The 15,972-nt window shown below is 39.8% G+C and overlaps 1 protein-coding gene across 12 annotated transcripts in view; it reads left to right on the top strand.

Annotated features, from left to right (window-relative positions):
* The window catches only part of rbfox3a (RNA binding fox-1 homolog 3a), a 553,564-nt gene that overhangs the window by 131,769 nt on the left and 405,823 nt on the right, over nt 1-15,972 (top strand). For all 12 annotated transcript variants that reach the window (XM_017306228.2, XM_081610324.1, XM_017306225.2 and 9 more), the window contains one exon: nt 11,906-11,976. The gene's annotated coding sequence lies outside the window, so the exon portion shown is untranslated. The remainder of the gene's footprint in view (nt 1-11,905; nt 11,977-15,972) is intronic.

Below are 15,972 nucleotides of genomic sequence, written 5' to 3' on the forward strand. Positions count from 1 at the left end.
GAGCGGGGGAATTAAAGGGGAAGGGAAGCGTGTCGCCAGCCTGGAGTGAGGAGACGAGGCAGGCAAGCTGATTAAGAGCACAAATTTGCCAGTTTGGTCAGACGGGGAGATACGTGTACGGAGGAGAAAAAAGGGCGAGGAAAGTGTGTATTGATTAACGGAGCCAGTGGTGGAATTCAAGAGAGCGGGAAGAAAACAAGGGGGAAATCTACCCAACGTTGTCAAACAAATGATTTCACAGCACCTGAAGGCATCACAACACTTCAATGGCGTGAAAACGACCGTCCAATATCTACAGTGGGGTCAGGATAGACACTTGGAGATGTTAAGGCCTGATTATTTTAAGCCCAGAGCAGAGATTGCTGCCCTTCAAGGGTTTTATTCATGCCAGAAAAGCAATAAAGGGTCAGGAAAAATATCTGTGAAACAATTTGGCAGCACAGCATTTCTATCAGGTTGAGTTCTGGTTGGTTTCATCTTGATTCCTTCCTCCTTCGCTCTGCGTTGGGTTGGTTCTGTTTGGGCTCCAGCTGTTGGACACATCGCTTCACATTAGAAGATGTTGGTAGTTCTGACTTCAAAACAACAAACCCAAGTCACCATCCCTCCTCCACCGTGCTCTATAGTTGATGTGAGGTGTTTCAGGTAGTTTTTACGTTGAGGTCAAACATCTGTCTTGGTCTTGTGTTTAAAAGAGTTCATGATTTATTTTTCACCCTATGAACTTTCGGTGAATTTGGTGGGGGAGACAATTAGTGTCTGTTTGAAGTTTTGCAATTAACCATCTTTTTCTGTGTAAAGTGACTGAAAATGAATATGAAAATGGCCTTTTAATCCTTCCCAGATTGATAAGCAGCAAATATTGCTTTTTCAAGCTCAGTTCTGATTTCAAAGGTGGAAAGATAACAAATTGGTTTTCTGCTTTTAAAGAGGTTTTTTACACTAATTTAGTGCTTTTGATTAACTGAACTAGCTTCCCATGATGCTTTTGGAATTGGAAAGGAAAGTTTGGGCTGTTCTTTACTTATTTTGTCAATTTCTGGTGTTTTCACACCTTTAAGATTGTTTGGTGAGAAGTGAGTGGCGGATGTACAGCAAGTCAGAGGGTGTTTTCACACCTGATTCAATTAGGGACCAAAATCACAACATTTGTTACATTTTTAAGCTGCTGCAGTTTTCTTTCACGCTGCACTGCATCAAACAAACCAAACCCTCTACAACGTGTTCCCCTCCTCGCCTGCGCCGAAAACCACAGAAGGAAACAACAAGAAAACCTCTGAAATGTCAACAAAAATGGAGTGATGTCAGATTTTAGTGGTTATAAAATTTCACTTTTGCTTTTGGTAAAAGACGATGAGTCATTTCTCTCACTGCTGCTGGACTAGTGCGTTTGTTTTGGTTGGATTTACCCAGAATGCCCTGCGTTGTTGTGCGCCTCCTGATTTTGGAGCGAGCCCCCGTATGGTTGGCATTCACAAATGTGCAGGTTATGTGAATTAGCACATAACTTGCCTCAGTATTAAAGGTCAAAGGTTGAATTCCCAATACGATTATAGACCCACATCACTGCCACATGATCTAATGACATTTTTATGTCATTTTATTGAAGTCTTTCAAGTTGTTCCCCCATAGAAAACAGTGGCTTTCTTTATCCTTTCTTGCTCAGACGTGAAAGTTTTTAATTAGAATCATCTCCTATTTCTCAGCCGCGCTGCCTGATCTAATTTCTCTAATTGTTGTTGTTTACACTGAAAAGGTTTACGGATATTTATCGACGCTCCCCTTCTCCTGATCTCGCCGCCTGCCGTTGATAATGACTGGGGAAATTATTTGCAACACTTAAGACATTATCAGTGTGTTCAAGTAGTCTTCCTTTTAATATGGTAATGCGGCAGATATAATCAGCTGGTAATTGTGAAACACTCGAGTACGACACATTTTGTGGCACTCTCTCCTGAAAGAGGAAATCAGTCAGTCTGCAGCAGAGATCTGCAGCTCGACGTGTGCGAGGAGGGGGAACCGCAGAGGGAACGCTCGTCAAGCGTCCCAACATCGCACAAATCTGAATTACACGCCGGCTTCTATAGGAATGTGTGGGCTGGCATCAAACTGAAGCACAATATCCTGCATGTTCTCCTCTTGACATGTCGCTAAAAACAAACAAAAACCACGATGTTTCAGAATGTGTGATGCAAAATAGCACAATGGAATCAAAGAATGCAACAACATAAGCACATAAACAAACGGTAAACAAAACAAAAGAGGAAATCAGGAAATGCATTTCATTGTCCCAGTCTACCTCCGTTTCCTACATGTAAACAAACCAGCTTGGATCCATATGATCATTTATGCATTTCTGAAAACTTTGTATTGCACTTTATTCCTGTTTAGTTTCCGTCTTTTACCCTTTTGGAGTCTAAAATGGCTCCAGATTAGAAATGTCAAGGTAACAAGTTTTGCTGGACGATGAATTGTCTCAGAAGTTATTGCAATAAATAACGATATTGTTGTTTTCATACAATTTTCAATTAGTATAATGTTAACAGCATAATAACCCTCGTACACCGTCTCTAAGATAAATACATTTTAATTTAGAACGAACATTTAACACTGGAACTAGAAGATGTTTCAAATATCTAAAATAAAACAAAACGTCAAATAATATGGATACTGACAGATCAAACCAAGATGGCGGCAAATGACCTTCTGCTGGTAAAGCATTGTTTATTGCAGTCATTTAAAGGCAGCTCTTTACAGTAAACTATGAAGAAAATATAGAAAGTGACTTTAAATCATTTGTTTTTCCACAAACCAACATTTCAACCAAAACTGCAGACGGGTCAAAAATGACCAACGCCTCCCTAAACCGATTCCATGTCTGTTTATCTTTGAGTTTTGTCCCATGTCTCCAAAATGCTAAAATATCTCGCGTTTTATTTTAATTGCTCATTATTTTCTGGAAGCTTTGTATTCCATCCAGTTTTCATTTACTGACTTTTTGCTAATTGACTCTGGTTAAATACGATCGATTACTGACCTCTGGCAAACCAGAATCAGCCAAAGTGGCTGGTGCTGGTGGCTTGGTGCGTCCTCAGAGCAAACTGCCTGGATGTTAGGAGGAAATGCATCATTTCATTCCAACCTGCAAAGATTTAAAACAGCAGAGGGTTAAAAATGACCAGCACCATTTTTTTTTGTGTTATTTTTCGTTATTCAACAATTTATTCAAGTAAAAATAGAAACATTCTACCAAGGGACGTTTCATGCATAAATTTGATCCCGGTGTGATTTTTAGTAACTGTTAAGCATTTAGTTGATGTTTGGTTTGAGGAGTTTTAGGATTATTATAAGATTAAACCTCCAGGTGAAACAATCGAGTTAAAAATGGAAGAAAGTTGGGATGAAAAGGAAGCGCATGGGAAAAAAAAGTAAAATTAAAATTCATAAGGACATATTTTTTTTATTCATGGTGTTTAGTTAATTATCTGTCTCTAGTTTTAGTTTAAAATTGAAGTCTTTGTTTTCAAATTCAAGTTTTGTTTGAAATGTCCTTCATGCCTCAACAGATATGTTTTTCATTTTTAAGTTTCTGCTTTTATTCATCTTGCTTTTTATTCAGCTTTTCTGTAAAATCATGTGTTTTGTGTTTCATAATTTGGCTATCAAACACAAAATAATAAATAATTTTGTTTGTTTTTCCACACCTTTGCCTTCTCTGTTTTGTTTTTTGACTATATTTTGATTATTTTTATTTGAATATTGGATTTTTCAGATTCCTTTTCTCATTTTTGTTACTGTTGTGATCAGTTTAGCTTTCTATGGTTCCTGTTGCACAGTTTAGCTGTTTTTTATGCTTTTTTTTGTACTTTTTGCGTTTGATTCTTGTTTTTCTTGGTTGCTCAGTTAAACATCTTCTCTCTCATGTCTGAGGAAATGTTTCTGTTTTGAAAGTCGGTGCCTTTTTGCATTTGCTGTAGCTTTTTTGTCCAATCTTGTCTGTTGCTCCTCGGGGCCGTCACACTCTCACTCCTTATTCCTAAAAATCCCCCCGTTGATTAGCATTGATCCTCCTTCAGACTCGGTTTATACCTGCCTTCTATTTATGTCCCGGCATCATAAATGAAATTTTTTTGTTATTGTGTCTTAACCGGAGTGATGAAAGGAGTGTTCTCCGCTCGTCCTCCGGGGATGCCGGAGCTTCTCCGCGGAACAGGATGGGATCCTGACTTTGTTTTTCTCCTTCGGCTGTTATTTCCCCGAAGAGAAGCGCCAAGTGAAGGGAGCTATGAGTGATCGACTCTGCCTTTATTCTCCAAGTTTTCGGGGGGATTTGAAGTTATTGAAAGTGTAGGGAAGGGTGACAGCTCGGAGATGTCTGTGTGATGCCTATCAGACCTGCGCCGGCCACTCGGCTGCTGTGTTTGTGAGGCCGGCAGACGGAGGGCACGGGCCCCACGCTCTCAAATGCATGTTATTCTTTCGGCCAATCATCTCTCCTCACACATGACATCTCTGCCAGATTGATTTCATTCAGCTGTAGAGGGCGGCAAGATCAAACAAATGTTGTTTGGAATAGCAGCCTTAGCGCAAGGAGGAGGAGAGGGATGGGGGGTCAGAGGTGGGAGGTTGCTCGCTTGAAAGATGAAGTGAGGGATGGAAATGGAGAGAAAGGGAATCAGTCATCCAGGCAGCAGCACTCTGCCATGTGGTGACATGGTATACTGGTGGAAAGTGTTGCTCGCCTTCGTTTTTTGTGGCGGCTGTTTTAGGGCGGCGGCGGGGGCGAAGGCTATTCCTTCACGATGCCTCTGAGTACCCATGCAAGGAATAATGGATGTGTAATACGGACCGACAGCTTGCAGAGGCCTATCATTAATGTTGTAATTCACTTTTAGTGTTTTTCCTATTGCACTGCAACAGGAGGCACAGATGCCACCTGAATCTGCTGCTCCAAGCAGCCAGAGCGCACCCGGTTTCCACCAGCTGTCTTGGATCGCACCCTGCCAGCCCCCCCTGTGTGGCCAAATGTGGGCACGGTCATTTCTCTCAGCGGATGTGGTCCTGCTTTGCATTTTGAATACATGTCATGGACTCTTGGAATTAAGCATTTCTTAAAGTTTGATGCTTTCGACGTCGGTTGAACATTTTGGGTTAGGGTTTAAGGATAATTAATCATTGCTGTACTCTTTGTGCGCATTCCCCTCCAAATCCAACTGAACAATTTCACTGGACCAAAAAATCTGAGGATCCCAGGAGGGAAAGAAAACCCACATAGAAGTGTTTTCTCTGCCAGTAGTGGGCAGACTACCTACAGTGCTTATCTCCACCTCAACAAACCGTAATCCTCTTCAACACTCAGTAATAATATATAAGCTGTGTTGTTTGTAGGCATTTTGTTTATGCCTGATTTTTATATTTATTTATTTTTTTTCATCCGCGGGTGTTTTGCTGCGCAGACTGCAGAGGTTTTCATACATTTATTCTGCAGATTAAACAGCCAGCTGCTTGTTGCCTTCAGGCTTTGGGGGTAAAAAGGGGTGGCAGACCCCCACCTGCAGCATAGGACAGCAATGCACCACTGAGTGTGGAATGCATCAGCAGCAAAACTGTTCCAGGTATAAAAAAATCAAAAACTGATAGTTCAAAGTGTCTGCTGCAAACCGCTGAGCCTCGAGACTCAGTGGATTCACACATGTATGTGTGTTTATTTGTTTTTTGTCACAAACAGGGATTTAAATTCTGGTCTCAGTCATTTTTGACAGAAATTAACATTAAATATTTGAGAGTGTTTACAGGGTGGAATTATAGCCCAGCTCCATGTTTTTGTTGTGATTAAAGTTATTTTTCTGAAGGTGTTTTCACACGTCGTACTCAATAATGATTCAGTTTCACACTGCATTGTGCCAAATGAATCAAACCCTTTGAGTTATCTGTTCCCCTCCTCACCTGTGGGGGCGCTGCAACAAGGACCACTGAAGGAAACAACATGAAAACCTCTGAAGACGCTGTTCACAACGCCCTTCTTCACAAAATGTACATAATTGTTTTTTAGTGATTGTAGGATTTCTCTTTAGTCTTTGGAGAAGGTCTGTTTTGGTTGTATTACCCAGAATTCCCTGCGCTGTAGTCCACTTCCTGCTTTTGGAGTGGTATTGGGTCCACTTGGCATTCAAACTGCACCAGAATAAACTTCAACTGAGCCCAGATCTTGGTTTGACCAGAGTCCACCAGAGTTTTATAATGTAATTGATTGGGATTTCTACATCTCGGTGGTACAACTTTGCTTTCTGAAGACAGTTTCTCAAATGAACCAAACCAAGTATGACATCTGGTTCTTTAGTCCACATAATCTGAACCTCTTTACCTCCCAAACTGACATTTCTTCCAAGTATTTGCTGTATTTGTTATATTATTAGTGCAGTTCTCAGTTCTTTTTCCCCCACTGCCTCTATTTTCCTGCAAATTAGCTTGAAAACATCCTTGTTCTTGTGAGTCTTTAGATGAGAGACCCTCAAGTGACCAAGAGCCACAGACTGTTTTGTTTGATTACCCACAATGCCTTGTGTTGTAGTCCATTTCCTGCCAGACTGGTATGGAGAAATCCTAACAAAACCTCCCGTTTGGTCCGTTTTGTTTTCCTGCCATCGCTGTCTTTGGATGGAAACACATTTAAAGAAAAAAACGTCGATGCTGCTGCGCTTTAACCGCTCACACAAAAATATCTCCAGTTTTTTTCTTTCCTGCATCCCTTCAATCCACGGCGTTCAACTCCAGTTTCCTGCTCCTGCTCAGGTGATTCAGATGAGGGGATTCGCTGCTTTAGCATGTCATCTAGTTCTGACCTAAATTTTTGATTCTGGAAATAATCTGAAATATGAAGGTCAGACGTCCCTGAGGACCAAGTGCATCAAGCCGCATTTGGATTTATCTCATTAGATTAAAATATCATAGAACTATTCATTTATTCTATCAATCAATCAATCAATCAATCAAATTTTATTTGTATAGCACATTTCAGCAGCAAGGCATTTCAAAGTGCTTTACATAATTAAAATAAAAACAGAAATAATCAGTGAGAAAGAGAGAGATAAAAAAAAATAAAAATAAAAAAACAAAAAAAACATTACATCATTAAAACGTCGAAATGAAAGAAGAAGAAATTAAAAACATTAAATACATAAAAACATGGAAGACATCAAAACCGGCACTCTAACCCTAATTTAGCCATAAGCAACTCTAAACAGGTGAGTTTTAAGTTGAGATTTAAAGGCACTCAGTGTTTCAGCTGTTTTACAGTTTTCTGGAAGTTTGTTCCAAATCTGTGGTGCATAGAAACTGAATGCTGCTTCTCCTCGTCTGGTTCTGGTTCTGGGGATGCAGAGCAGAACCAGAACCAGAAGATCTGAGGGGTCTAGATGGTTGGTACAGTAATAACAGATCTTTAAGGTATTGTGGTGCTAAACCGTTCAGTGATTTATAAACTAACATCAGTATTTTAAAGTCTATTCTCTGAGCTACAGGGAGCCACAGGAGGGACTTTAAAACTGGTGTTATGTCTCTATAAGCTTGTTTTTCTTAATACTGGTGTAAAAAATCCTTTAGAACAACATATTGTCAGATTTTTTCACTTATAAAAGGAATTAGTCATTTTCACTAGCATTAAGGAATTTTTGACCTAAAACAAGATCATATTTCTTGTTAAAAAGTTACTTGTAAGTTAGTTTTGTCTTATTTCAAGTGGACTGAGATACTGGACAAAAATACTTGGTCAGATTTTGTGCTTTTGCAGTGTTCTTCCTGATCCATTTTAACTATAATCATTTGTCAGCAAACAGAAACTTAATTGGGCGTAATAGATCTTTATTTTCTCTAATTCTTGTTCATTATATTCTATGTAATTCTGTTTTATTTTAAATTCTTTCAGCCATCCGTCACATATTTGGTCCTGCTACTTCAAAGTGCAGCTTTTCTTTGTTCATGCAAAATGCAGAACAATGAGTAATGATATGGATTTCATGGACACTCCGGCTTTAATTGAAACAGGTGTGATTAGCATATTGTTTGTGTTTCGCGCTGCACCGTAGGCCTGTTTGTGTTAGACGGGGACCTTTATGGAAATGAGCGCTTTTGAAAAAAATAAAAAAAAATCAACACAAATGTAACCTATTTCTTTAAAAGGGGCACAAATTTACTGTGAAGATCATCCTGGCAAAACCACAGAGGGAAAATGTCAGAACGGGGGAGAGGGAGGGAAAAAAAGGGTTCAAAGAGAAAATAGCTGACTGACTCGGTAAGTGAAGCTAAGCTCAAAATGAAAAATGTTCATTATATGCCCGTCAAGGTGAAAGGAAGCCATCTCCTCACCGCTGCAGTTAAAATGTCGACCTCTCCGTCTCCGAGGGCGAAAAGAGGAGAAATGTAAAAAGAGGAGGATTTTCTCCTGCGCGTGTGTGTGAGTGTGTGTGAGACTGATCCCAGCTTCATTCCAGACAAGGGCAGCAATGTTAATGGTGCTGCTCAGTAAAATGACCCCTACATCTATTTCTTCATATATTGTGCGGTGCTTGTGGAGTCGTCCTCCTCTCCTCCTGACGGCTCCGTTTGTGTGCCGTTGTTGTGTTTGTGTGCGACCTCTACAGCGAGTCCGCCGCCCTCCCACACCTTTACTTGTCACTTTCCATGTACCTGATCATGTTCAGGCTGTAAAATTGAACTCATGGTGCTTTTTTCAGATTTAAAGCTGCAGTATGTGACGTTTATAAAAATGTTTTTTTTTGCAGATATTTGTTTAAGCTGTCAGCAAGTTGTGACAATATGAGGCCGATGATCAGTGAATAGATCCATGTCCTTCCTGAGGTTTTATTGCCATCTGAAGAAATGCAACCAAAAACAACCAGTCAGAGCCAGGAGGAGGGTCTTAGTGCTGCCAATCAACTCATGAACATGCTGCTGAATGTGCTGTTGGCGGAGAAACGGCTCACCTTTACAGCTGTTTATCTGCTGCCATCGGTGGCTGTGCTAACTAGCCTTAGCATTCACAACAGGCTTTGCTGACGGGGAGAAGCTGCATCATAGCAGAGGGCAAGAAGGAGAGAGCACGCACGTAAGCCTGTTGCAATAAACAAGAAATCAATTAATCGCATAATTAATTAAAACGAGCTCAATAATTTCCATTTGCAGGATTTATCACTTTTTCTATCAAAAACTAAATGATAAAAGTCCTCAGTCTGCTTCTTTTTTCTCAACATGCCATTTTTTTGAAGGACAATTTTGTTGAGACTTCATAATTAATTTTATTAGTTTTTTCAGTTTTTGTTTATTTATTTTTGATACTTAAACATCTTCCAGTTTCAGTGTTAAATATGTTTATTAGGTTTTAAAGTTTATTGATCTTTGAGAATATGTTCTTGCATTATTCTGCCATCGCAATAAACAACATTATTGTTTATTGCAATAACTTAATTAGTTATTGTGACACAACTACATACACGGGCATGAATGACAGCACTAAGCCCCTCCTCCTGGCTCTGATTGGTTGTTTCCAGCCCTGGGAAAAGGCAGAGGAGCTCTACTTTATTCACAGATTATCTTTCTTGCTAAACTGTCATGATATAAAGTTTGAAAAAATACCTAAAAAACTTTGGATAACAGTTTCACACTGCAGCTTTAATACTCGACCTTTTTCGATCTCTGCTTCGTCATTAGCGTCTATTTATTTAATCTCGTGTTATTTGGATCGCTCTGACTTCGCACCGCGGCCGTCTTCCTGCTAACGTTTCTGCAGCAGCATAAAGCAGCATGTAGCAGCCAACCACAGAAATTAGAAACGACCTTCGCGGCCTGACTGGAGAAGCCTCACAGTTTGGATTTGTTGGCTTCTGTACTGGAGCCAAGGCCCGTTACAACTTTCATAAGGATTCGATGCCAGCGTGGCAAATCTCAGCTATCTGTTATGGATTACGAGCCGACCTTCCACCTCACCATCTTCTCTCCTGGAGCAGAGTTGGCTCGGAAAGATCTCTTTAAATATGTGAGCAGCCGCATTAAAGCTTTGCTGAACTCGGAGCAGGTATTCTGTCTGCAAAGTTTTCCAGATCGAATGTTTTTCTGCATTATTTAGTCAGAGAGTTTCTTCACCAACCTCGAGCTGAGCAGCCGGATCCATCGCACGCTGTTGGATGCCGGGGATTTGTTGTTGTCCAAAAACTGTAAAACACATATTGTGGTTTATTTTAACTCTGTCCTTCTGGAAAACTCTCTGCAGCACCAAGAGGGGATTATTTCACAGCTGTGGATATTCCCTCTCCTACAGCTCAGATCCAAAAACAGTCCTTGGATATATTAAGAAATAATTAAAAAGATGAAACTATGAATTTGTCAGCAGTTTTTAAAGATTTACAGCTTGAGGTTTAGCCCTGAGGAGGAAAAGCAGAAGGGAAGTTGGAGCTTTTTTACTCATTATTTACCAAATGAAAAGTTTTTGCACTGGATGTAAATCATAAAATGACACAAATGCATTCAAATCTAGAAAATCTCGTACTTTTTGAGGAATTATTGACATTTACAGAGAGGCATTCAATGTGTCGCACAGAAACAAAAAAGGGGAAACAATAAAAATGGTGCATTGAGTCGTTCGGTGAATGATTTCATCTCTCCAGCTACTACAGCTTGGTCTTTACTGTGACTTTTGTTTTATCGTACACAAACTCGTCTGATTCCAGAAACCTTTCAGCCAGAAAAGCCCTGAAGGCAGAAATCTCCCAACAGTCACTCTTTGCAAATATCTTGTCTTGATGACAACGTGCCGTGTTTAAAAACAGGAGACGCTCGTACGTGGAAGAACTACCTGATTGAAACTCAGTCAATAGTCTCTTCATTGGGAATTACATAAAAACATCAGTTTATTTTGTTTGTTTTTCAGGAAACTAAAACTTTTCACATAAGAACTGCCGCAATAAATAAAAAACTTCAATGTCCAAAACTCCAAAGTTCAGGAAGGTGAAACTGATGATTTGAGGTTGAAGTCAAGAAGTTTTGTGTTCAGTTTATCACTTTCTTTAAAAATAAATAGTGATCCTTTTACTGACTACGCAGAGTCGCTTGTTAATCGTATTCACACTCCATGAACTTTTGAAAGTTTTGTCACATTGCAACCTAAAAATGTCAGGAGGAGAGAGGATCGAACGTTCAGTGTTGGACTGAAAGGAAGGAAGAAGAATGTTGTTGAAAGCGATAAGAAAACAATAACACAAACATTGTGTAGGAGACGCTGCAAACATGGCAGACAACAAATGATTGGAGACTCTAGCAAGCATGTAAGAGACGGGAGTTAGCATGTAAAGACAAAACAAACATGGGAAATGCTAGCAAGAATGTAGGAAACGCTAACAAACACTGCAAAAAAAGTAGTAGACTGTAGCAAGCATGTGTTTGATGGTAGCAAGCTTGTAGCTGGCACTAGCAACAGTGTAGGAGAGACTAGTGTGTTTGATGCTAACAAATATTTAGACAACACTGCAAACAAGTAGGAGACTCCAGCAGGCATGCAGGAGACGCTGAGCGGGGACACCAAGGCTGTTGAAGATGATGGGAAGATGGTTGGAGGTTTCATGCAGAGCCATCCTGGAGGAGAAAATATGTCTGTTAGTAAAAGTGTGAAGTCTGTAGACTTGAAAACTTGAATATAAATCTCCATTGTTGAGACAATCTTATAGTTTTATGCATGTAGCTGGTTAAATTTTTTTTTAATTTGACTTCAATTGAACTCTGAATTTGATACAGTTTTACTCAGATTGAATTTTTTGTCCCCTTTTCATCTTTTGGAGGGAAACGTTCCCTCTGAGTGATTAGAAAACTCTCTTACTTTATGTTATGGGTTTAATATTTTACCCTGTTTTCCTCACAGCGACCCTGCTGACCCGGGACTCGGACCTCTGCAGTGACGACTGATTTCCAACTCCTAGAGCCTCCCAACAGGTAGGACACAAACTGTCCTGTTGTGGGTGGTTTATGCACAGTAGAACAAGACGCATTACTGGCAACAGAATGTCACCAAGCACATTGCTGCAGACATAATTGGCAAGCTGTGAAGAAAGTGTAAAACAAAAGGAGGGGGAAAAAAGTGCACAGTTGGTATTTTCATTCTTGCACTGAACATGAGGCAGAAGAAGTTCCTTTGCACACAGAGAACCACACAAAGCATAAAATCCAAGTAATCTTCCTCAGTACACCGCCTCTGTCATTTCTCATTATTAAGCTCATCTTTTAATTAAAAGATGTCTCAGCAGGGTTCTAAATGCTATATTGACTTAAGTTACAAACCAATGGACAACAAAGAAGCCGTCATTTTTCTTCTTTTGCCATTTGGTGCAATGAGCCACTGTTTCCACGTCCCTCTGCAGAGCGCCGGAACGGTTTCTGTGTTCAGACGGCTAAAAGACGTCGGCGCAGGCTCATTGGAATGATAATCTAGTATGTGTCTGCACTTATGGAGAATATCTTGAAGCATGTCAGAGTTGCATCAAAGCCGCTGTTGTAATTTTCTTTTCAAGGGCAACTTGAAAGAGAAGTCGGCAAGAAAGTAGCATTAGTTCCTTGTTTTCTCCTACGAAGCAGCTGCTTCAAAAGTAACCTCGTGCTTTCTGAAGGGAAAGTGGGATGATTCAGCAGGAACCTAACCGCCCATCTGACGGATTCGCATTTAAACATAAACAGAAATATGGCCGCTCCAGGGAGCTCTGCGGAGGAATGGAAATCAGCCCCAAATTTCACAGCCGCAAATCAAACGGGCCTTTTATTTAACTCTTCCTCTGCGTTTCCCCTTTCTTCGTGGCTCCCTGTAGCATCGTGCACGCATAACAGCACCTACTGATTGGCCTTATTTGAAGTACGTACCCTGACAAAAGGAAAAAAAAAAAACATAGAGGAGATTTTTCCTTGTGTCACAAAGGGATTGAATGTGGTTCTCCAGAAGAGGAGGGCCTGAGAGGATTATATGGCTCAGTGGGCGCTGTATTGTGTGGGGTGTGGATACTGCAGGTACCCACCGAATCCCGGCCAAGAGACCAGAGCGGTGTTGCTAGGGATAATGCTGCCTCCCAGCAATTAAACTCTGGAGGTTTTGGAGTACTTTAAGAGGGAGCTTGTTAAATTATCTCATCTCTTTCTTTCTTCTCTGCCTCTTTTAACCACATTTCTGAACATTTTTTACTGCTCCGCTCAATCAAAACCTGAAAAAACCTGAAGTCCGCTGCCTTTTACACATCCTTTAAATCAGAAGTCAGATGAAAGCAAATGAAAACTTAAACAGAGAACACATTTATAAACTTACTTTAGCTGTGAAGGAATGCTAAAAATGCCAAAAACCACCAGATGAGGGCAGCTTTCAATTAATTCCCGGAAGATTTAAAGTAAAATAAGAAAATGAAAACTCCTCTTGATGTCTTTATGTTGGAATCTAGACTATTTAAACAAGAACTTTAATTAAATATGACGGTTCCTTAATGCTGTTTGCTTCATTATTTTCTTGTATTTGCTGTCAAATTAGCCTTTAAATGAATTCAGACGTTTCTTGGATGTTTTTCTAAATCCTTGTGTGAAACTTTTTAACATTTATCTGGTAAAGTTGTTTTATATTAAAACAGCAGCAGAATCCAGTTTTCTTCAGCTTATTTGTGCATTTTTGCTGCTTTTTGGCTCATTAAACCCAGGGAAACAAATGCTTTTAAGTACTTACAAAGGCCAATAAAAGTATTTTTTGTTTTGAAATGTTGAGTATTTTTTTGTTTTCTAACATTACTTGTTCAGCAGAAGAAATTAAAGAAGGACAGTGTTTATAATCTTGATAAATCAGGATGAAACACGTTGCTGTGAACAATGTTTGCACACAAAACAACAGACTGGACAAAGTGAAGTAAACCAGTGAGAAAGTTGTTCAATAAGCTTTTATTTAAATGGTCCTTTTTCCTCAAATTAGGCAAATCGAATGTAAACAAACTCAAACTAACTCGGTAGATAACCTTATTTTGTTAAATACAAAAACTGTCTGCATGCTTCCTGTGAATCTCATTTAAAAACAAACACAGACACTGTAATGCTGTTCCTGGTCCAGTAGATGGCAACAACATCAGCATTAGTGGCATAAAATTGAAAAGAACATTAAGAAGAAGTAGTTGAGGGCAAAAACATCCCTAAAGCATTTTAAGTTTGTTTCCTTTAACATCATATAATCTGATGCTTTTCTGCTTGAGGTTTAATAGACAAAACAAGTTGTGACAAAGCGAAAAATTACAGAAATCCCCTTAAATTCAAGCGCAGAAAGTTGTTGTGGGCCTGAAATAGTTTGGAACTAAAATGTTACATAATTCCACAGGAATTAAAATGTTTATAAAACCTATAAACATCCTTTTCTTATGTTTGACCCAATATGTCAAGTGTTATTGATTTGATCACCTTAGACACTTAATTTGCTCTAATAGTCGTGTATCTAACCAGTTATTGATTGTTTTGCATTGTTTTATGTGAAAATAACTTCAAACAACTTTTTGACCAAACTTCCATGAACTTCAGTTCTTGTTGACTTTAAAGTACTTACAAAGGCCAATAAAAGTCTTTTTTGTTTTGAAATGTACTATTAAATGTACAATATAAAGTACTTGACTTTGCTTCCCTTGTTGCTCTGATTCCTTGGTGCAGATGCCAGATAAACTTCTTCTTCTTCCCTTCTGCCTTTCACTTTCACCTCCATAAAAGTCCCGTCTTGGTTTTGGTTTTATGCGAAAGGCAGCGCTCGGTAACTTTGACCACCGTCCTCGTCCTCGGGCAAACAAACAGCCCATTTCAAAGGTGAAAGTCCGCGGCTTTCCTCGTGGAAAAAAAATGTGCTCATTTATTTCCGAATGTGACACTGTGCTTCCTAACACCCTTGGGACTCGTGTGTCCGTAGTTCCAGGTCGCTTCCCGACGCTGCTGCAGTGCTGCGTTAACCTCCTTTCTTTACCCCCCAGCCCCCACCATGCACACAAAGCAACTGCCCCAAAGCTTCGTCGTCCAGGACAAATTGGTCGCAAGCGGCTCATTTACTCGGAGCCGTCATGAATGGACTGTGCCGTGACTGTGTAAACAAGTGCAAAGACTCCCAAGGGCATTCCTGCATAAATAATGACTCCAAAAGATGTTTGCCATTTGTACCACTCACTGGTTGCAGACATGGGTCAGGTAGTCTCCTCTGCAGGGAGTCTTCAGTAAACAACAGCCGCGGCGTCCATTAGCGAGGCTGTGGGAAGTTTGCCTGGTCACTCCGGGGCTGCAGGGTGTTCTTCCTCTGCTAAAGGCCCAACGGCAAGGCTTTCTGCTTTGGTCCGAGTCGAAGTGGGAGTTACCAAGATTATTATAACTAAATCTAACCAAATAACAAACACTGACATTGAGAAAACATTTTCGTTAAAAGGGGGGAAACTCAAATTGGAAGCATATCATGCGTTTATGAAACTAAAACAAAAATATCCTTCATTTTCTTGTTTGAATCTTTATATCAGCCTTTCAAATTCATGTGAAATTGAATTTATTCTCCAACAGAGGTAGTTTACATCAGCTGTAGCAGATGCTCCTGCTGGCGGCGTTTGTTAGTCCGCAAAATGCCGACCGCAAATGACGGGAGAAAACTCCAGCTGCTTGAATCCATTTTTCTCTTCTATACAGTTTTCATCATATGCTTAATGTATACATCATCACAATACTTTGACCTTTTTGAATTCTGCACCTAAAAGTGAACAAAGGAATAAAAAACGGAAACTTAGTACTTTGACGAATAAAAACAAAAAAACGTCTAAAAAAAAAAAAACTAGCAGACACATTCTAAAAACTAACTGAAAGAGGAAAAAAATCCCAATAAAACTCAAAACTGTTCTAACCCTGGAAGTTATGTGGCACACTGCAGTCTGAACGTATTTATTTTTCCCCGTTAGAAATGTG

The sequence above is a fragment of the Poecilia reticulata genome, chromosome 8 (assembly GCF_904066995.2).
Source record: "Poecilia reticulata chromosome 8, P_reticulata-male-v2, whole genome shotgun sequence".
Lineage (NCBI taxonomy): Eukaryota > Metazoa > Chordata > Actinopteri > Cyprinodontiformes > Poeciliidae > Poecilia > Poecilia reticulata.